This window comes from Doryrhamphus excisus, linkage group LG9, assembly GCF_037039965.1.
Source record: "Doryrhamphus excisus strain RoL-2023G ecotype Guam linkage group LG9, RoL_Dexc_Guam_v1.1, whole genome shotgun sequence".
In the NCBI taxonomy this organism is placed as follows: domain Eukaryota; kingdom Metazoa; phylum Chordata; class Actinopteri; order Syngnathiformes; family Syngnathidae; genus Doryrhamphus; species Doryrhamphus excisus.
In genome coordinates this window covers 15,710,521-15,729,151 of record NC_136365.1, presented here as the reverse complement: position 1 = coordinate 15,729,151, position 18,631 = coordinate 15,710,521, and the positions used below count along the sequence as shown (strand labels likewise).

Below are 18,631 nucleotides of genomic sequence, written 5' to 3'. Positions count from 1 at the left end.
ATATATATAAATAAAGAATGTTGATCCTGGAGTCAAGTGCGGTCTGTGTTGTTGTTCTTATGCTGCAAGAATGAGAAGGAGCTTCCAAGAAGGCACATGGCTTCCCTTTAAACTGGCATACTGTGGCTTTCGTCCAACACTGAAGCCTCCAAAGTCAGGTTCGATATCCACACAGTAAAGGATTTTTGTCACACAACAAGGGATGTAAAGAGAACACAGACATGAAAAGAAAAGTGATGGGAAGTAAACAAACTTCAGCATTAGCATACAATGGTGTAAAAAAATATATATATATTTTTTGCATGTTTGGCACACAAATTTAGGTATTAGACAATGACAACACAACTGAACACAAAATGCAGTTTTTAAATGAAACGTTTTATTATTAGGGGAGAAGAAATATCCTAACTGGTTGGGCCACCCTTAGCAGCAAGAACTGCAATCAAGTGTTTGCGATAACTTGCAATTAGCCCCAGACCATCATACTACCACCACCATATTTTACTGTTGGTATAATGTTTCTCTGAAATGCGGCATTACTTTTACGCCAGATGTAATAGGACACACACCTTCAACCTTTGTTCCCCAAAGGTTTTGTGGATTATCTGTATGTTTTCTGTTTTTGTTTTTTTTTTGGGGGGGGGGGGGGGGTTGAGCAGTAGTTTGTTCTTTTGTACTTTGCCATGCAAGCTGTTTTTCACCAGTGTCTTATGTTGGAGTCATGAACACAGACCCTAACTGAGGCAAGTGAGGCCTGCAGTTCTTTGAATGTTGTTGTGGGGTCTTTTGTGACCTTGTGGATGAGTCATCAATACTCTCTTGGCGTAATATTGGTTGGCTAATCACTCCCGGGAAGGTTCATCACTGTTCCATGTTTTCACCTTTTGTGGATAATGGCTCTCACTGTGTTTTGCTGGAGTCCCAAAGCTTTAGAAATGTCTTTATAACCTTTTCCATACTGATAGATCGCAATTTCATTTTCACGAGATGAATCACTTTTTGCACATGGGGACATGTAGATTTGGATAATTTTTCTTCCTTAATAATGAAATGTTTCATCTAAAAACATCATTTTGTGTTCAGTTGTGCTGTAATTGTCTATTTAAAATATGATATGTGACAAATATGCAAAAAATAAGAAATCAGGAAGGGGGAAAACACTTTTTCACACCACTGTACAAGTTTGTTTTTAAATCATTAACAGGGATTAACTTCTTTTTACACTTACTGTATGTGACTAGTAAGAGTTGTGCAGTACAAGTGCGATCCGTGTAAAATGGAGCCGCGTAGTAGCTTGAGAGTTGTGTATTTGGAATGTGTGGCTCCAAAGGGGTTGGCAGACTGGCTGGATCACCTGGACAAAGAGAGGCTTGATGAGCAAAGTGGCAAAAAACTAGCGTAGCATTCAAGCAGGACGGGGTCTTGGCACGCAAACTGTGTAACAATACGACACAGACTGGTTGTGGCCAGCAGGCAGGTGAGTGGGTACTGAGGAACATCTACATACACGTTGTCATTTGTTATCAAAGGTAGAGCGTTGTATTGTTTCACTATCAACAGTGGTTAACTTCTTTTTACACTTTTTTACACATTTAAGACAATGACTGGCAAGTTAATTAAAAATTGGCTGTACAGTCAATATGTGTTTTTTACAATGGTGGCCGTTGGAAGAGATGAACTCTATTTCAAAGATATTTCATAGTGGCTTTCTTACTGAAAGCTAACTAGGCAGCCGCTCTTCCCTCACGCTAAAGTCAGGTCACATCCCGTGTAATGAATGAACACATTATTCTTCATTAACTGTGATGCTACTGTATGCATTTAACAAATAAATGCTGCCATATCAGGGGTGTCACAAGATTCAATCTCACAAGATTCAAACATTTCTCTGAGAAAAAAATGTCACGCCACTAGACCTGGGACCATAATGAATTATTTAGTCACACTGAATGAAATTCAACTGGATAATTCTACTGGTCTAAATATACTGCATGTCGGTATTCCTGGAAGAGAGATCACTGTGTATTGCTTTCAGCATTGGAGTATTTGTTCAATAGAACAATGACATGAACGGAGTGAGCTCTTTTGTCTAGATGGGTGAAAGCGTGGGTGGTAGGATACCCACAGAGTGCAGAAGAGTGTAGCCTCCTGAGGAGCAATTTAAATTAACATTGTCTAAATTAAATAAAATTAGTAATCCCGTTCTCATAGAGCCAATCTCATGTAGCCCAGCGTAGCTACCCACTGTCACGTATTCTGACGTTCTTTTATAACTTTATTCTGATCGGAAAACATCAACAGCAGTGCGATTTGAACACCGGTGTCTTTGAACGCAACTCATTGCTCAAAATAACACAATTGAAGTCTGATTGAAATATTCTGCTATTAAAGAAACCAGTGTTAGTTAGATTTACAGACATTTGTGCCATGTCTTAATTTGGTGCTGTTATTACATACGTATACTGTATCTATAATCCAACAGGCAATAGTCATTTATCAGTAAAATGGGTGTATTTCAGACATAGTGTATGAGGGTGATTAATTGTGATTAATTAATTAATTAACCGTGATTAATTTGATTAAAAAATGTAACCATTTGACGGTCCTAATTATAAAATATAACAAGGCCTCTTACAATCAATTTGGAAAAGCTGCACATTTCTATGTGGCACAAACATCCATTAAAGAACAATGCAAGCTTCATTGTTCTGCGTCGCATGGTGCATCCACACACTACCAGTAGCGACAGAATAATAATAATACATTTTATTTGTATAGTGCTTTTCAAAATATTCAAAGACGCTTTACAGAAAAATGGAATTGAATAAAAGCAAGTAAACAGAGTAAAAGATACATTCAAATACAAGATTCATTGGTTTATACACAGCAAAAAAATGGGTAAAAGTGGGGCACAGCAGTCAGGTATAAAAAGTTAGACATTAAAAACAGATTTAAAAAGGTGGGTTTTTAGTTGTTTTTTAAAACTGGGAAGGTCGGGGCAAGCACGGAGCGAATGGGGCAAAGAATTCCAGAGTGTTAGGGCAGCGAAAGAAATCAGAAATCAGGATCAGATATGTCATTTTTATGCCAATTATGGCACATCCTTACTATTTGTGTTTTCCCAAAGCAGATCCCAACACATAAACATACACAACACCAATTAGTTCCTGTTTACACAGATTGTGTCAATCTACAAGACGAAAGTATGAAAAGTACAACAACACAACTGTCCCGGCAGCCACTGAATGTGATTATAGAAACTCCCAAGGCCGAGCAAAGCAGCTAAGCAGCTGATGTTTTCCAAGAGGCTTGAATAACTTCCATAATAGAAGCGAGAAACACATATTCTTCCAGTGGAAGAAGATGTTTGCTTTAAATGGGTTTTCCCTTTTTTCCTTTTGTTTAGTAATATCTTCAGAGCCAAGCTTGGCACAAAGACCCTCTGAACTAGAGGGCCTTCAAGTGAGCCATGGGGTTCAGTCCTAGCCTTGATTAGCTACAATGTTACTGGAAAAAAAAAGCCCACTTTTTTTGTATTTTTGCAACAGAGACCCAAACTGCCCTCTCTGTGTGATGGGAGCAACATGGCCACCTTTTCATGCCAGTGAAGAGGCTGGAAGCATAAAAGACTCACCGCTTGCTTCGGGTTTGTTTGGCGAGCTTTGGCAGCCCGACAGGCCTCTTTTGGCAAAGCATCTCGCTGCCAAAGCAAACACCCACTTTCATTTTTCTGACTCTGTACACAAGCTCGTGACTGTATCTGCGGCACTGAACACACATCTGCCAATCGCCCCGTGGAGCTGCACGCTTACACAACACATAGAAACTACGTTGGAGTTCAGCCTCCAATGGATTTTGCAATGCAAAAGGAGGAGGTTGAGATGTGCCAATATATGCGTTGCCGAGCGCAAATTGCCGGAAAACAACTGGAAAGCAAAGTGGCTCAGTTGGATGCTTGGCGGACGCAGAAGAAAGGAGGCACTTAAACTCAGGCAAAGGGAGCACATCTCCACTTGGAGGTTCTACATTAGTGGAATAGTTTCACACAATGCAAATGTGGATACAGTAAATATGAAGTGCAAACATAATCACTAAGATAAACAGGAGGATCAGGCGCACTGCTGATTGAACTCAACCGGTGCAGAAAGACACAATGGCCGACAGCAGCCTGGCATTCCTTATAGGTTTGTGTGTACACAAGGCCCGACGCCTGACTTGCTACACGTATAGCTGAGGGTCATATGACATGTTTATGTAGACTGAAACACCAAAACGTAGCTGCACCGCGTCACCCCGGGCCTGCTATGTGGATGTTTACACTGGTAAAACCACTTTTCACAAGGACAAACCCATTTCGAATACAATGGCTCTCCGCCTATTTGTGATTCAACATTCACAGTCTCTCAAATTTTTTCCCCATTTGTGTTTTTCTTTTGAAGAACATTATTTTTATATATATATATACATTTTTTGAAATAATTTTTATAATTATTATTTTTGTATTATTTATGTATTAATTCATTCATTTTCTACCGCTTTTCCTCACGAGGGTCACGGAGGGTGCTGGAGCCTATCCCAGCTGTCTTCGGGCGAGAGGCGGGGTACACCCTGGACTGGTGGCCAGCCAATCACAGGGCACATATAGACAAACAACCATTCACACTCACATTCATACCTATGGACAATTTGGAGTCGCTAATTAACCTAGCATGTTTTTGGAATGTGGGAGGAAACCGGAGTGCATGCAAACTCCACACAGAGATGGCCGAGGGTGGAATTGAACCCTGGTCTCCTAGCTGTGAGGTCTGCGCGCTAACCACTCGACCTTTCTTTTTAAAGAAAACCAATTTAATTGACCCTAAGTTGGTGACAACTTATAAATAGGTAATAATTAAACATAAAATGTACAGCATAATAATACATCCAATCTAATCCACTTTATTGATATAGCACATTTTATAAACAGAGTTTCCAAAGTGCTGCACAGACTAGTAAAATAAAAAGTAAAAATAAAATAAAATAAATAAAGGTACAAATCGAATTTAATCCAAAACTAAAAGATAAATAAAAATAAGAAGTAAAATACTAAAATAGATATTAAAATATTAAAAACAAAAAGCAAAGCAATAAAAGTATAAAAAATAAAACCAATTAAAATAAAAAATAAAGAACTAAAAGACACAGGACCATACGACTCACTCAGAGTTAAAAGCCAGAGAATAAAAGTGGGTTCGGTCTCCCCTGGTCTTAAGTCTTGTATTGGGCACCACAAGCTGGCCCTCGGACTTAAGTGACCGTGCTGGAGAGTAAATTTGGATGAGGTCCGAGATGTATTTGGGGGCTAGCCTATTCAACGCCTTAAAAACAAACAATAAAATCAATCCTAAAGCGAACAGGCAACCAATGCACATCGTTCATGTACAGTACGTAACAACTTATTACTGTACGTATGTGTAAAGCGGGTATCTCGGATGGTAACCATTGTACAGAAGTCCTATAGATAATGTAAACCAATATACTGCAAACAAGTCTCAGTTAGACACCATTTCAATCTGCAACCACAATTAAAAAAACACTTTCTGACAGCGGCAATTTATACTGCACATTATTATATTTGGAACTGCATCATTTTTGATATAGTTCATGGACTGTTATTCCATACAGGATCCTTCATTATTGTAGCCGGTGGTTGTATGTTTGTGTGCATGAAGGCTTCGAGGCGGTTGTGGCCACCGCAAGACCACATACTGTATTTGTGAAATGCATCTAAATTGTCAGCCTGCTTCACTAAATCATTTCCTATGGGAATTATTTTAAAATTAGAACCACTTGGAAGTCAACCAGCAACACAGAACGAATTGTGTTCAGGTTCCACTGTACATTGCTTAAGTGTTTCTAAATCTAACTATGCCTGATGAGCATTTTTGGGGGTTGTAAGTCACGAGAGAATTACTGAAAATCAGTCCAGACGTGTTAAGCAAATTTCCATAATTTATTCTTGAGTCTAAATAGTAATGGTAATGGTTTTATTTCATTTGAACATGCATTAGATTACAATTGAATGCATCACATAATCAGTTCACAGTTCCACATGTCCAAAAGGAGTAGGAAGAAGCAAAGCTTATTAAATCCTACCCCTCCATCTGGTACTTTTACAATCAGTAACTGTTACATTTGTTCACTTCCTGCTTTCATAATATAGTTTCAGTTTTTTTATTTTTATTTTATTTTTGTCACATACCGAAGTACGAGATGATATGACCATACAATGATATAATCGGTACCATAGTAACTGTCAATATAGTGATATGTGTAACGCACAAATGCAGATGAAATCATACATGTATACATTTAAGGGGTGTTGCATCACAGGGGGTGTAGGCTTGCCCTAAAAGGAGCATGTACTGCGATGGCCATTTTTTTTATCACTACTCCAGGCTCCATCATACTCGCACAAACAACCCTGTTGACGACAAGCGGCATCGAAAATGGATGGATGGATATGTGACAGTTTAATACACTCCTGTGTGTTTACTTGAAGTAGTCATAAAAACCAGAAGAGAGCAGAGAAACCGGTAGAAATGTTCATACTAGTCGCTGTGTCAGGTCCAATCCACCTTTCCTCGCCTTCTAGCTTTTGTTTGCATTGTTTGCTCGTTGGATTCAAGTGGTTTACTGAGTGTTGGTAAGCTGTCAGCCTACACCCTTTGACAACGGCAACCTGGGTTAAACTCACCTTATGGGTGTGTCCCTTCACCTGGCGAGCCAGTCCACCATGCTATATCACTGAATTGTACATGCATGTACATGCCGGCCCCCGAATTGAAATAGTGAAACTGATCATATCTATTTAGTTATCTGTACTGTACAGACTGAAACTCGAAAATAGAGAGCAGTGAAGCACAGAAGCATATTTATATATTCAAGCCAAATTGCATGCTGAGTTCTATTAATTCATACATGTTCACAGGTCCTCACAGCTAGGAGACCAGGGTTCAATTCCACCCTCGGCCATCTCTGTGTGGAGTTTGCATGTTCTCCCTGTGCATGTGTGGGTTTTCTCCGGGTACTCCGGTTTCCTCCCACATTCCAAAAACATGCTAGGTTAATTGGCGACTCCAAATTGTCCATAGGTATGAATGTGAGTGTGAATGGTTGTTTGTCTATATGTGCCCTGTGATTGGCTGGCGACCAGTCCAGGGTGTACCCCGCCTCTTGCCCGAAGACAGCTGGGATAGGCTCCAGCACCCCCCGCGATCCTTGTGAGGATAAGCAGTAGAAAATAAATGAATGAATGAATGAATATTCACAGGTCTCCACTAATATTGAAAGTCCTCCGTGCCGACAGTTCACCATGTCCCGCAAAGTGTGCCCGTCCCACTATTTGAGAAACACTGCTCTAAATAACCACATATATATATATATGAGGGGTGTCATGATGCACGACAATATATTGAATTGTACTCATTTAATTGCAACAACGTTACACTCTTCTGCACTCTGTGTGTATGCTACCAGCCCCGCCTTCACCCACCAAGACAAAGAAAGAGACCAAAAGGGCCCACTAACAGTTATTTTTTAGAGTGATTTTGAGTAATTGAATACTGAGTTAGTTACTGTTGTTGTTATCTCAACAACAGGCAATAAAATGTCCTCATACTGTCAACAGCATACAATTTGGAAAGTTGCACATTCCTATAGACCCGAGTTCGATTCCCCGCTTGCATGTTCTCCCTGTGCATGGGTTTAATCCGGGTACTCCGGTTTCCTCCCACATTCCAAAAACATGCTAGGTTAATTGGCGACTCCAAATTGTCCATAGGTATGAATGTGAGTGTGAATGGTTGTTTGTCTATATGTGCCCTGTGATTGGCTGGCGACCAGTCCAGGGTGTACCCCGCCTCTCGCCCGAAGACAGCTGGGATAGGCTCCAGCATGCCTGCGACCCTAATGGGAATAAGCGGTATCGAAAATGTATGGATGGATTGCACATTTCTATGTGGCACAAACATCCTTTAGAGCAGTGTTTTTCAACCTTTTTTGAGCCACAGCACGTTTTTTACGTTGGAAAAATTTTGCGGCACACCAATAACCAACGTTATTTGCTTCTTTCAGCTTTTTCCTGATTACGGACTCACCACAGCAGATCCTTTTGATCCGCATACTAATTTAAACAACAATGTTACAAAATGTCACCACTACCTCTCACGTGCATCACTAAGTCTATTAGAGGAACGAGGCAATCAGCTACGTGTTGCCACACGGACAAATATTGCATTGCTCTGCCAGTCTTTACACCAATGACACGCGACAATGACATATTTGCAGAAAATTATTGATACATGTTAATTAAAAAAGTGATATTGAATAATTCCTCACGGCACACCTGACGACTGCTTTAGAGAACAAAGGAAAGTGCAAAGTATGAAACTATTAGTCAAACTATTCGTCATTAATTAGTCAAGTATGAAACTTGAGTAATACAATCAGTGAAATTATACACTGGTTGTAGCAGGGTAGTTTTTTTTCAGTAGTTTTTTTGCTGAGAGTGATTCTTCCAGGGTTGCCCTTACGCACCCAACAACCTCTTCGCATAACTAGTGCTTTCCACTAATTGCAAATTGCATATTTACACTGACATACACTCGGTTAGTAAGTTTTGTTGCTCTGATCAAGCGGCTTTCAGTTCTTGCTTTTCTTAAATATTTTGTCAGTGTTGCCTAATTAGCGGCAGGAGAAGAGCAACCTGCACCAACTTGCAACAAAAGCTAAATACAAGCAGACAGGGACCGTCTGCACAATGTTTATACAGCAAATACACGTCATCTTTTGATTTACAACTACACTTAAGCTGGGAAACGATATTTGAAGATAATATAATAAACTGTCTTTGACCTGAAGGGGTTTGGGGGAGCGTCACAATGTGACTGGCTTTTGATATCACGATATAAAAAGTCAGTTATGTACAAAGGATCACAAGTGTGATGCCTGGAGCTGAGTGAAATAGGAGCAACGAAGCTAGATAGAATGCTCCCTGTGTAACTGGAAGCCCTACAACGATAAGCTACACCTTCGCTCACTGCTTCATTTGGGAGAGAGATGACACGGTGGAGGGACTGCTTGGCGGCTGAGACGCCGCCATGGGGGAAACACACGGTCAGTCCTGTGATAGCCGTATGAGATTCCACATGCTCTGATGAGTAATTCCTTCCTCCCTTCTCCATCACCATGTGCTTCATGGCCCTGAGTCATCCTCCTCACTTTCCCTCGCTCCTTCTCTCTGTTGTCGGTGGATTCTTCCAATCCCCAAATAATCGAGCCGTTCAAGTGGTAGTGGGGGTTGGAGGGGGGTGGCTCGACAGAATAACTTTTAATGACTCATTCACCAAAGCTATGACAGATCACCACACCAAAACACACCCAGTCCTGCTGCACAAATCAGTCTACCAACGGTCTTGGACTCACGTTGCTCTCACTCTAAAACTGGCAAATGATCACCGGGTGACTCACTTTGGAATCAAGGATCATTTCCAGCAGGGATGTCCCCATACCACTGTCCAATACTGATACTGATATATCAACATTGCACATTACATGGCTGAATATTTTGTTGAGTTTAATATGTTATAAATATACACGTTAACGTGGTGCCAAATTGATATGAAGAAAAAGGTATTTTATCACATACTACAGTATTAATTGGCCCTGTACCCTAGAAACCGCCCATGAATGATACGGGAAAAGGCCGAAATGATACTGTGTCAAAGCCCAGGGCAGTGATACTGATAAAATATAGAGTTTAACCATGTCCAGTATCAGCCCCCTGTAGCTGTCCACTCAGAGCGTGCTGCTCTGGTATCGTGCCCGTGAAACAACCAATCAGAGAACAGCGCACAAGCGTGAACACACACTATAAATATTCCTAGTGCTTCTCCAGCCACCAAAAAACCCAAACTTGATTAATGGAACTTTTTGTCAGACATTGATAAGATAAGACTGTTGATAAAATATTATTGTTGAAATATTTTTGCAATTATTGTGTTTACACTGTTTAGATAAAATACATGTAATAAACTGAACATTTTCTGGAAACAAAATGGTCTTTTGATTAAATAGTACGTGATAATAAGCTCATGATTAAATAGTATGTGACAATAACATGGTTTGTCTGGTATCAGGCCAGGTATCATGCCCCCAAGTGTCAGTATCAGCCCGAGACCGAAGGGGCGTGATACCTGGCCTGATACCAGACAAACCATGTGATAACGTATACTAAGTATCAAATAAAAATTAAAAAAAATCTAGTATCATCCACCACTACTCCAGAGACAATAAAAAAAAATACCATGTTCAAACTTTGCAACAATATTCTGCTCTCCTAAAGGAAGAACTTAAACAGCCTGCAGCACGCCTCGTGTTCTGCAATAGTGCTTTTTTACTTTAAACAGGCATAGCTTTTAATAGCATTTCTCAAGGATTCAAGGTAAAACTGAATTGAGTGAAACTTTGTAAAAAACAGTTTCAATGTTAGGCTTAAAAGAAAGATGTGCACCTCCAAAATATGCTGCTCCTTAGAACCGATTGTCGTAACGCAGGCCCTCAATCGCCATCGCTCGCTCACGCCAGCAAGACAAAAAGAGTTGTAGTTCGCTCATAGAACGGAAGCCCCGCCCCGGCGAAAATCCAAAATGCGTCCCAGGGGCCATCTGCAGACTGTGGCTCATTTGTCATTGCATCACTGCAGAAATTAAAAAAACAGCAAAAATGGTAAAAATAGAGTAAATGGCACAATGAGATACAGCTGAAATGTTGATGCTAACACAACACTTTGTATTTAAAGACAAAGCTTTAAATATCTATCTACTTTTATTTTACTTTAAAAACCTTTTCTACCCCTCACAGCTAGGACACCCGAGTTCAATTCCACCCTCGGCCATTTCTGTGTGGAGTTTGCCTGCGTGTTTTCTCTGGGTACTCCAAAAACATACTAGGTTAATTGGTGACTCCAAATTGTCCATAGGTATGAATGTGAGTGTGAATGGTTGTTTGTCTATATGTGCCCTGTGATTGGCTGGCCACCAGTCCAGGGTGTACCCCGCCTCTCGCCCGAAGACAGCTGGGATAGACTCCAGCACCCCCGCGACCCTCGTGAGGATAAGCGGTAGAAAATGAATGAATGAATGAACCTTTTCTACCCAAAAAATAAATAAGTATATTCATCCATCCATTTTCTATACTTCTTATCCTCACCAGGAGGTTGCAGAGGGTCTGCTGGAGCCTATCCCAGCTGACTTTGGGTACACCCTTGACTGGTCACCAGCCAATCACAGAAAAGTGCCATAAAAAAAATTAAAAAATATTCAGAGTTTGTGCTGTATGTTTTGCTAATGTCAGCATGCATTACAATTCCGTTGCCGAGGTAAACACAAGCCGTTTTCACACTGCCTGTTAAAGCCAGTAATGGTGTGCCTTTTTTACCCACTAATTGGCAGACTTTAGAGGTAGTAATAGCTGTGTGAAAGCGTATTTTACGCCGTTACAGGGGGTGTGAAGTTTTGAAAGCTCACGTCCACACAAAACAGTTGGACACCCCAAACGCTTAACACAAACTCCCGCGTCACGACAATATCACACCGGCCTGTAAAAAGGAGCTCATTACAGCCTCGTATGAAATCAACAATAATGATGATTTAGCGACATGGAAGTTATGTGCAATGTTATGATTTCTATGTTGTCTAACTATGTGAAGCTGCGAACGCATCACACCGGTCATGCTGCATGTGTTGAGTCAGCTGCGTTCACTGATATTCTAGCTAGCTTTGCTGATATTGGTTCCACCTGGTTGTCGCTCACATATTGCAATTGTTGGTCGACCAACTTCTTGTTGAACGGTGACATGAACGGTATCAGCAGATACCTAAATTCAAGTATCGGTATCGGATCGGGAATGGAAAAAAATTCGGATCGGTGCATTTCTAAGCCTACAGGATTTAAATCGATGTTTGATGTTCCATAGCGATTGATTCAGACTGAGCACCAAGGAAAACGTACAATGGCGGAGCATGATTGTAGTCTGCAATCCTTATGCCTTTCCATCTTTGGTTGCCATTTTCTGTCTCTGTACAGCTGCTGTCCTGTCTCTGCCAGCACGCTCGTCTGCTGCCTGTCAAGATGTCTCCTTGTTTATGAGTCCTAGCACTCCCCTCTGCCTCCTTCTATTCCAACCGACTTGTACCGAGCACTCCAGCCGCGATTATTTACCCCACTACCTGTCCTATCCTTGTCTTTTTCAGTCAAACACATGACAAAGAAGACATTTGCATGGCTGAGTAAGACTCAAATAAGCAACAGCAGCGTTATTCACGTGTCAAGCACTGAGATTGTTAGCTGGGGAGATGATTTTCATTGCGAGTGCGCGGCTCCCAGATAAGAGTTGTGAACATTTTCCACCTCGCTAATCAACATCAGCAAACATGTTGTGCAAGTTGGAGAGCAAACCTCCCGCCAGGCAGAGCGTCGTCTGTGTTTCGTAGAAACATTTCCAAGCTACACGGAATGGTGGTAGCAGCAACAGGTTGTTGTTGAACGCTTTTGTTGACCATTGCAAGAGCAATAAGGATTTTTAGGGGCATTATGACTGGGTTAATAAAACACAGCTGCCCCTAAAAGTCCCTCACTTTTCTTGCTGCCTTTTCTCTCCCTGCCTGGCTTAACTAGAGTGTTCCCATCACACTACCCCACACTTCCCGGCCCCCTCAGGGGGGAGGCCTTACAACTTTGGTGTCTGCAAGACACGGCTGCGGCATGTTGACCTCTTTTAAGGTAAGCCTGGTCATGTCGTTTGAGGTATTTACGAATTGTGTATATCTTGTGGAGGTTTATTGGTGTGTGCAGCGCTGTTGGGGACGGGGGCGATGGGGAGTGGGGGGGGGGGGCTCAGGGAAGGAACGCTTGGCCTGTTCATTAGAAGTTCAGCTTTCACGGGGAAAAGTTAAACAAAGCTTTTATCTCAGCGCTTCTCCTGGACGTGACTTGGTTGTTGCGAGGCGTTGGAGCAAACGAGGCGGCCTTAGACAGAAAACAACTTGGGGGTTGGGGAGTTGGGGTGGTGGGGGGGTGTGGGAGTCTATTTAAAGTAAGTCTACAACGAATATGAGACAGGAGCAGTCGGAGGAAAATGAAGATGTTAGCTAGATGGCTCTGAACAATGTGAGCTCACTCTGTTTCATATGATATCTTTGTCATTTCAATGAGCAAACTATGGGCGCACTTCTTATTCAAAACAGGCTGGTTCCAGTGCAGGGGACCTCCCTTAGCACCCTCACACTGACCCACTTCACTTCTGCTGCACTTTTGACCCAATTGGTCTCATCTGTCCTCTATGCTTGTGCCATCGCACCTTAGGAGGCAACCCAATGATGCACTTCACACATTGTTATTGTATTATAACATCGATGTCGGTTCGGTTTGTGTCAAATAGTAGAACACGTTTGTATTGCTGTACTCGTCACATATAGTAGTACTATTGTACTATATAGGTCAGGCTCATCATTTTAGAGCAGGGGTCTCAAACACACGGCCCGTGGGCCAAATGTGGCCCGCAGGACACTAGTTTGAGGCCCCCGCCTTGATATGAAAGTTTAATGTTAGTGCGGCCCGCGCAAGTTTGATATGGATGCTGTTTGATTAATGTTCATGTTAAAGGTTAAATAACTGTTAATAGTTATCCTCCCTATCCGTGTGGAAGTGGTAAGTTTTTGTCTATTTAAGTTTAAAGGAAATAACTTGAAGGCTACCGTTTAGGTCGCTAGCTCTCTAGTTTGCGAGTTAGCATGTGTCTCAAGACCCTGCAGTTGCGCAATATGTTGTAAATAAAAAAGTATAAATGTGACTATAGTCGTGTTTTGTCATGTCTACAGGGCTCTAATAATGCTTTGTTCATTTTAATCTGAAAAAAATAATTTGTCTACCCACCAACTATATGTGGTTTCTTAAGTTTGTATTATTTGCCGTTTTATTATTATTATTATATTTATTTATTTATTTATTACTGATTGATTGATTTTCTTTATTCTTGATTTGTTTATTTATTTTTCATCTTATTTTGTGTAGAAAAATAAAAAGTAAGATATTTGAGAACAGTGGAATGTTTTATCAGAGCTTTTCTTGTAGAAAATTGGAACCAAAGCAAAGTTTTTTTTATTTTTTTGTTTTTAATAAATGCGTTTTTTGTTTTTGTTTTTTTTTTAAAACCTGATGCAGCCCAGTCTCACCCAGACCTGAGCTCCAGTGGCCCCCAAGTAAATTGAGTTTGAGACCCCTGTTTTAGAGACTCTAAGTGCTCTCGGCAACTTTGCCATTAAATTAGAAGGTTTGCAATGTTCTCGGTTCATGTTCTGCTGGTTATTTGTCATAATAAAAAAATTTGCAGACGCAGCAGTGGCACAACACAGTGGCGGCAGTTCGACCTCCCATGCAGCCCACCACCATAGCTTTTTTTTCTGGCCCCATGGCTGGCTATTTCGTAGTTAGACTCAATTTTTAAAAAATGCACGGACAGTGAGTCAACAACATGTAGGATGCTTTGTTTGGGCACTTGATTTTGCTGAACAATACAGTAAATGGCAAACAGACTAGTTTGTTATGTGCAATATTATATATGTATAATATTACAGTTGTACCTTGGTTTTTGTACACCCTGGTTTTCTCGTAGGGTTCGGTTCTCGGCGACAATTATTGCCTAAAGGATATCTCTGTTTTCATACACAGTCTAGGTTATCGTAACATTGCACTTCTGTATGACCGTGTATCATACCACGGAATCGTTTGCTGTCTCAATGAAGAATCCCACACGTTGGTGACTCAGCCTTGTTGTGTTGTTAATACCAAGTTAAGTCCAAATGTGTTCATAATGTGTCGTTATAACAAAATGTCCCTGGTAGCATGCTCAAAACTCCCACCAGCAGCACTCTATGACATCATCACTGGTTAACTCTGTAGTTTTTTGCTAACTGACACATGCCTGTGCTTTTATTATTGAATACAGTGTCAAAATAACCCACCATGGGGCCAAAGAAAGTTGATAAAGGAAGGTGACAAACACTCTCTTCCCCTACTCCTCCTCCTCGACTCAGCCAACATGAGTAAAGGTAAATGTAAAACTATAGTTGTTTTCTATAAAATGTCTTTTGTGTTTACATCTTTGTGTCCGGAACGGATGAATTAAATTGACATTATTTCTTTTAGAAGAGAAATCGATCTGGTTTTGTACGATTCGCTTTTCAACTGACCTTTTGGAACGGATTAATAACAAAAACCGAGGTACCACAGCAGTGTAAGATACTTTAATTACAGGATCGCTATTACTCATTATGATCATTAAATTTCTTCACTGATTGGCTGAGAGAAATCCTGTTTCCTGTGACCTTGCCAAATATGGTTCTTTGCACTTTAAAGTTTATACTTATAAAGAAACATTATATTACCATAAATAGCCCAAAGCTTTTAATTGCAAAGTGTTTTCACAACCCTTCATTTTAATAATCCTGCAGCCTTTTTTTTCCTTTTATATAAGAATACCACACGTTAGCAAAAGTCTTACCTACATGTCACTTGCAGCACGGAGATGCCATTACGCACTACCCACCAACCACCCCCCCCCCCCTTTTGCCTCCTCTATTAATTACATAAAGCATCTAGTGTCAGGATGCTAAATTCATTAGTCAAGTATGTCCGGCACGCCAGGGTCAGGACAGATATAGAAACGGGCCTCCATCGCAACTTCTTCTCCACCTGTTGGATGTAATGGAGCTTTTACAAAATTTGGAGGCTTTCTAGGCAAAACTTTGGACCCCCACTTTCTTTTTAATTCTACTAATCTTGGCATCACTCACTTTAAAACCACAGTAAAAACATGTTACTCATAAAAACGGCACGTCTCACCTGTTTGTTTTTGTTTTTTTCCACAATAATGTATGACAAAGGTTTAGCTTCTTTAGCCTTCTTTTGGGCAACACTGATTGACCTACTGGGTTGTCAATTCTAAACGCCTTATTTCGAGACATCATTAGGTTATAATTTGATAGTAGCACCATTTTGGAGGTTGGCTGGTACAAACATGACTGTCCAATGAAGTCTTTTTGTATAAGTTGGAAAAATCATAATGCATTTTTTGTTTTAGTTATGCATACTGCCCACTTTTATTGATGTGTGTTGTGAATCGGTGCCGTTTTACAGTTTTTAGACCATCTTACTACTTTGATCATATCTTCCATCAGCATATTTTGGATTTGTGCAAACGTGTCCTGTATCTTGCTGTTGACATGAGCCAGAAACTGGGACTTTGTAGGCCAGTTGAATAGATGGAGGACTCACCTTGCCCGCAAAGACCCAGCTCCTAACACATAAACAGTGGTCTTCCATTCAAGGAAGTGTAGCTTACCTCCAAACAACAATTCTACACAAGTGATACATACCCAGTCAAGCCTCAATGGCGTTACCTGCATGCAGGTGGCAAACAGCAGCATCCACGGTAGCCTTGTAGTGTCTGCCTGCTTGTCTGGCTCTCTGCAGAAGATGTCATCTGCAAGTTCAAACTTCCCCGTCCATCCTCTGCCGCCGCCCCCAAAGTCACATCTGATCACATTCCGAATTAAGCAACATTATCCTTTTTAGGGTGGGGGAGGGCGAAGCTTCTTGTGCATATTTCCCTCACCACTGTCCACACGCAACAGTGTCCTCCATCCTCCCTTTAAAAAAAAAAAAAAAAAGCCCCCACACCTACTGAGAGATCCCGGGTGCACACCCTCACCCAGGCCACCGTCAGCATGATCCAACCCGGCAGAAGGCAGACGGAGAAAGCCTAGAGGTGGTAGTGGTGCTACATGCTGCAGCGAGGATATTCCCAAACAGCTGGAAAAGAAGGAGCTGATATATGGAGCTGCTGGGCCCTCCCCAAAGCGGATAAGTGGTAACCTGGTTATTTTCAGCGCGTCACTGGCTCCTCTCCAATTATAGGACTCCGTCTTGAGAAGTGTGGGGGCGGTGGGGGTTGCAGCACGCGTGGTCCTATATTCCCAATTAATCAAATGAAAAAAAAGGAGGAATTATCAAATGCACCACAAGGAGTAAATGTGTGTTCTTAAAAGTGCACACATTTCTTTGCAGCGCGCTTGGCTCTGTCAAGGTGTTCCCCGCGTTGTGTCACAGCGGCTCTGAAGGCTTCATCGTGGGTTCATCTCGCCCCGGTCCCCTCCCCTGGACAGCAGCATGGTAGCGCGCCGCGCCCTCTTGTGGCAGAGATACATTATTGCATAGCTGACATATAAGTGAACTTGTTTGAGTTGGTCAAAATTATGTTTTGGGTTGTCATAATATTTATTGGTCAAGATATACTCGTTGTGTTTCATTTTTACGTTTTCTTTTGCAATTTTATTCTACCCATAACGTTACATTTCACTTTTTGTGAAACTGGTGCTAAAGATGCGAACACTAGTACCGGAAGTAGATATTACCTTGGCCCTTTTCTCACTTCGACCCCCCTTCATTGCTCAAGTAAAAGTGTATTTATCTGTACACACTTTTTTGGTAAATACACTTAGGTATATTTCGAATAGTGCGTTACGACTTGACTTCTTAGTAGTTCTCGGAACGTGCTGTCAACTTATCTTGAAATGTGGTAACGGAAGTGATGAGTATGATTGAAGCTAGCTTGATGCTAACGTAGCCGGCTGTCATCGAGTTAACAGTAGTAGTCAGACGGTATTTCAATGTAATAAACAACATTATAGGATACTTCTGCAACCATATAGTCGAATGTGCTTCATCATATTCGTCACCACATTCGTATTTGTGTCCTGTCGGTGAGTTTGGACCTCTTTATTCCAATCTTCCCACCCAACTCGATACAAGGCTTGTTGTTCCATCAGCTGTTGCTGGAGATCTTGTTCAGAACCGAACTAGTTAACTAGGTCTCACTGAACTAAATCATGTCAGTCAGTTCTTTAACGTGGACCAGAATAAAAAAAAAGTTATGTAGTGTTCAGAAACAGTCATTATTTCAATTTAATTAGCATTAAATTGACACAGTTGAATAAGTACTGTATTTAGTATGTTTGTTCATAGCAATACACTGTACCGTAATGAGTCAACAAACAGCCATTACCGTCTAATGCCATGTCTCCCTACTGTGTGTGATTGTGGGTGGGTGTGTGTCTAGTATGGAGGGTGGGAGGCAGGGGCTTTCTTTGTAATTGTTTTTAATTCTGTAAAGCACTTTGTGTTGCATGTCCTTGCAGGGAAAGTGCTCTACAAATAAAGTTGATTTGATTTAAATAGCTGCTGACCCCACAATATAATAGGTACCTACAGTCTGACATGGTGGTGGTAGCATCATGATCCGAGGCTGCATGAGTGCTGTTAGCACTGGGGAGGTGCGGTATATTGAGGCAAGCACTAATTCTAACACTTAAGCTGGTGGATGTCACACTGCACCCCTCCTTCCCGCTCGAGGATGCCCAGGTCTTGAGGAGACATACTTGAGTTTCCTCTTACATTTCGCCTCATGCCATATGGTCCAGTTCCCAAAGGGACGGGACCATGCTGAGCCCCCCCCATTTGAGAAGCACCGGTT

General features: G+C 41.3%; 2 long non-coding RNA genes across 2 annotated transcripts; one reads left to right on the top strand and one right to left on the bottom strand.

Moving 5' to 3' along the window:
- Positions 1–1,161: 1,161 nt before the first annotated feature.
- Positions 1,162–17,099, bottom strand: LOC131122530 (uncharacterized). Its single transcript, XR_009128627.2, has 3 exons — positions 16,500–17,099; positions 10,553–10,738; positions 1,162–1,354 (listed from the first exon to the last, which is right to left on the bottom strand). It is a non-coding gene; the product is annotated as an uncharacterized LOC131122530 (long non-coding RNA).
- LOC144899819 (uncharacterized) lies at positions 12,497–17,383 on the top strand. Its single transcript, XR_013628129.1, has 3 exons — positions 12,497–12,822; positions 15,047–15,149; positions 17,167–17,383. It is a non-coding gene; the product is annotated as an uncharacterized LOC144899819 (long non-coding RNA).
- The last annotated feature ends 1,248 nt before the right edge of the window (positions 17,384–18,631 follow it).